Consider the following 5000-nt stretch of genomic DNA (forward strand, 5'->3'; position numbering starts at 1 on the left):
GAAAAAAAAAATCAAAATTGTTCCCATGGTAAAGCTGGGATGAGCTACTCCAGCTGATTTCGTATCCACCCCATGCTGGAGAACTTAGAAAAAAAAACCAAGAATTGTACCCATGGTATGGCTGGCATGAGCTACTCCAGTTGATTTCGTATCCACCCCATGCTGGACTTCCAGGGCTGGAAGGGAGCTGTCCAGCGTCACAAGCCCAGCCAAGGTGCACTATTCTGGGGCAGAGCTGCGTGACACAGACCCCCCCCTATGCTGGAGGTGGGACTTTTTTTTCTTTTTTGTCTTTTCTTTTCTCTTTTATCATCATCATTATTAATATCATTATTAATATTATTATAACTGTTTTTTTTTTTTACTTTTTTATTTATTATTATTATTATTATTATTATTATTATTATTATTATTATTATTATATGTTTCTTTTTTCTCCTTTGAGCTACTCCAGTTAAATTCGTATCCACCCCATGCTGGAGAACTTAGAAAAAAAAAATCAAAATTGTTCCCATGGTAAAGCTGGGATGAGCTACTCCAGCTGATTTCGTATCCACCCCATGCTGGAGAACTTAGAAAAAAAAACCAAGAATTGTACCCATGGTATGGCTGGCATGAGCTACTCCAGTTGATTTCGTATCCACCCCATGCTGGACTTCCAGGGCTGGAAGGGAGCTGTCCAGCCTCACTAGCCCAGCCAAGGTGCACTATTCTGGGGCAGAGCTGCGTGACACAGACCCCCCCCTATGCTGGAGGTGGGACTTTTTTTCTTTTTTGTCTTTTCTTTTCTCTTTTATCATCATCATTATTAATATCATTATTAATATTATTATAACTGTTTTTTTTTAACTTTTTTATTTATTATTATTATTATTATTATTATTATTATTATTATTATATGTTTCTTTTTTCTCCTTTGAGCTACTCCAGTTAAATTCGTATCCACCCCATGCTGGAGAACTTAGAAAAAAAAATCAAAATTGTTCCCATGGTAAAGCTGGGATGAGCTACTCCAGCTGATTTCGTATCCACCCCATGCTGGAGAACTTAGAAAAAAAACCAAGAATTGTACCCATGGTATGGCTGGCATGAGCTACTCCAGTTGATTTCGTATCCACCCCATGCTGGACTTCCAGGGCTGGAAGGGAGCTGTCCAGCCTCACTAGCCCAGCCAAGGTGCACTATTCTGGGGCAGAGCTGCGTGACACAGACCCCCCCCTATGCTGGAGGTGGGACTTTTTTTCTTTTTTGTCTTTTCTTTTCTCTTTTATCATCATCATTATTAATATCATTATTAATATTATTATAACTGTTTTTTTTTTTAACTTTTTTATTTATTATTATTATTATTATTATTATTATTATTATTATTATTATTATTATGTTTCTTTTTTCTCCTTTGAGCTACTCCAGTTAAATTCGTATCCACCCCATGCTGGAGAACTTAGAAAAAAAAATCAAAATTGTTCCCATGGTAAAGCTGGGATGAGCTACTCCAGCTGATTTCGTATCCACCCCATGCTGGAGAACTTAGAAAAAAAAATCAAAATTGTACCCATGGTATGGCTGGCATGAGCTACTCCAGTTGATTTCGTATCCACCCCATGCTGGACTTCCAGGGCTGGAAGGGAGCTGTCCAGCCTCACTAGCCCAGCCAAGGTGCACTATTCTGGGGCAGAGCTGCGTGACACAGACCCCCCCCTATGCTGGAGGTGGGACTTTTTTTCTTTTTTGTCTTTTCTTTTCTCTTTTATCATCATCATTATTAATATCATTATTAATATTATTATAACTGTTTTTTTTTTTAACTTTTTTATTTATTATTATTATTATTATTATTATTATTATTATTATTATTATTATATGTTTCTTTTTTCTCCTTTGAGCTACTCCAGTTAAATTCGTATCCACCCCATGCTGGAGAACTTAGAAAAAAAAATCAAAATTGTTCCCATGGTAAAGCTGGGATGAGCTACTCCAGCTGATTTCGTATCCACCCCATGCTGGAGAACTTAGAAAAAAAACCAAGAATTGTACCCATGGTATGGCTGGCATGAGCTACTCCAGTTGATTTCGTATCCACCCCATGCTGGACTTCCAAGGCTGGAAGGGAGCTGTCCAGCGTCACAAGCCCAGCCAAGGTGCACTATTCTGGGGCAGAGCTGCGTGACACAGACCCCCCCCTGTGCTGGAGGTGGGACTTTTTTTCTTTTTTGTCTTTTCTCTTCTCTTTTATCATCATCATTATTAATATCATTATTAATATTATTATAACTGTTTTTTTTTTTTACTTTTTTATTTATTATTATTATTATTATTATTATTATTATTATTATTATTATTATTATTATATGTTTCTTTTTTCTCCTTTGAGCTACTCCAGTTAAATTCGTATCCACCCCATGCTGGAGAACTTAGAAAAAAAAATCAAAATTGTTCCCATGGTAAAGCTGGGATGAGCTACTCCAGCTGATTTCGTATCCACCCCATGCTGGAGAACTTAGAAAAAAAACCAAGAATTGTACCCATGGTATGGCTGGGATGAGCTACTCCAGTTGATTTCGTATCCACCCCATGCTGGACTTCCAGGGCTGGAAGGGAGCTGTCCAGCGTCACAAGCCCAGCCAAGGTGCACTATTCTGGGGCAGTGCTGCGTGACACAGACCCCCCCTGTGCTGGAGGTGGGACTTTTTTTCTTTTTTGTCTTTTCTCTTCTCTTTTATCATCATCATTATTAATATCATTATTAATATTATTATAATTGTTTTTTTTTTTTTTTTTTGTTTTTTTTTTTTTTACTTTTTTTATTTTTATTATTATTTTAATTCTGGTTCCCATCCCCTCCACACGCAGCATGGATCTCCAGGAAGCAGCAGCCCGCTCTGGGTCTTTGCCCAGCAGCATGAGCCTGCTCTGGGTCTCCTATCCTCCACATGCAGCATGGATCTCCCAGCAGCAGCAGCAGCAGCAGCAGCAGCAGCAACAACAGTCTGCCCTGGGTCTGCTAACCTCCACATGCAGCATGGATCTCCAGGCAGCAGCAGCCCGCTCTGGGTCTTTGCCCAGCAGCATGAGCCTGCTCTGGGTCTCCTATCCTCCACATGCAGCATGGATCTCCCCGCAGCAGCAGCAGCAGTCTGCCCTGGGTCTGCTAACATCCACATGCAGCATGGATGTCCCAGGCAGCAGGAGCCTGCTCTGCTCTGGGTCTTTGCCCAGCAGCATGAGCCTGCCCTGGGTCTGCTAACCTCCACATCCAGCATGGATCTCCCCACAGCAGCATGAGCCTGCTCTGGGTCTCCACATGCAGCATGGATCTCCCAGGCAGGAGCAGCCTGCTCTGGGTCTCCTAACCTCCACATCCAGCATGGATCTCCCAGGCAGCAGGAGCAGCCTGCTCTGGGTCTCCACATGCAGCATGGATCTCCAGGCAGCAGCAGCAGTCTGCCCTGGGTCTGCTAACATCCACATGCAGCATGGATCTCCAGCCAGCAGCAGCAGCCCGCTCTGGGTCTTTGCCCAGCAGCATGAGCCTGCCCTGGGTCTGCTAACCTCCACATGCAGCATGGATCTCCCCGCAGCAGCATGAGCCTGCCCTGGGTCTGCTAACCTCCACATCCAGCATGGATCTCCCAGGCAGCAGCAGCCTGCTCTGGGTCTGCTAACCTCCACATGCAGCATGGATCTCCCCACAGCAGCATGAGCCTGCTCTGGGTCTCCTAACCTCCACATCCAGCATGGATCTCCCAGGCAGCAGCAGCCCGCTCTGGGTCTGCTAACCTCCACATCCAGCATGGATCTCCCAGGCAGCAGCAGCCTGCTCTGGGTCTCCTAACCTCCACATCCAGCATGGATCTCCCCACAGCAGCAGCATGAGCCTGCTCTGGGTCTCCTAACCTCCACATGCAGCATGGATCTCCCAGGCAGCAGCAGCCCGCTCTGGGTCTCCTAACCTCCACATCCAGCATGGATCTCCCCACAGCAGCATGAGCCTGCTCTGGGTCTCCTAACCTCCACATCCAGCATGGATCTCCCAGGCAGCAGCAGCCTGCTCTGGGTCTGCTAACCTCCACATGCAGCATGGATCTCCCCACAGCAGCATGAGCCTGCTCTGGGTCTCCTAACCTCCACATCCAGCATGGATCTCCCAGGCAGCAGCAGCCTGCTCTGGGTCTGCTAACCTCCACATGCAGCATGGATCTCCCCACAGCAGCATGAGCCTGCTCTGGGTCTCCTAACCTCCACATCCAGCATGGATCTCCCAGGCAGCAGCAGCCTGCTCTGGGTCTGCTAACCTCCACATGCAGCATGGATCTCCCCACAGCAGCATGAGCCTGCTCTGGGTCTCCTAACCTCCACATGCAGCATGGATCTCCCAGGCAGCAGCAGCCCGCTCTGGGTCTCCTAACCTCCACATCCAGCATGGATCTCCCCACAGCAGCATGAGCCTGCTCTGGGTCTCCTAACCTCCACATGCAGCATGGATCTCCCAGGCAGCAGCAGCCCGCTCTGGGTCTCCTAACCTCCACATGCAGCATGGATCTCCCCACAGCAGCATGAGCCTGCTCTGGGTCTCCTAACCTCCACATGCAGCATGGATCTCCCAGGCAGCAGCAGCCTGCTCTGGGTCTGCTAACCTCCACATGCAGCATGGATCTCCCCACAGCAGCATGAGCCTGCTCTGGGTCTCCTAACCTCCACATGCAGCATGGATCTCCCAGGCAGCAGCAGCCTGCTCTGGGTCTGCTAACCTCCACATGCAGCCTGGATCTCCAGCCAGCAGCATGAGCCTGCTCTGGGTCTGCTAACCTCCACACGCAGCATGGATCTCCCCACAGCAGCAGCAGCCTGCTCTGGGTCTGCTAACCTCCACATGCAGCATGGATGTCCCAGGCAGCAGCAGCCCGCTCTGGGTCTTTGCCCAGCAGCATGAGCCTGCTCTGGGTCTCCTATCCTCCACATGCAGCATTGATCTCCCCGCAGCAGCAGCAGCCTGCTCT

Source organism: Fundulus heteroclitus, unplaced genomic scaffold (genome assembly GCF_011125445.2).
Source record: "Fundulus heteroclitus isolate FHET01 unplaced genomic scaffold, MU-UCD_Fhet_4.1 scaffold_264, whole genome shotgun sequence".
Lineage (NCBI taxonomy): Eukaryota > Metazoa > Chordata > Actinopteri > Cyprinodontiformes > Fundulidae > Fundulus > Fundulus heteroclitus.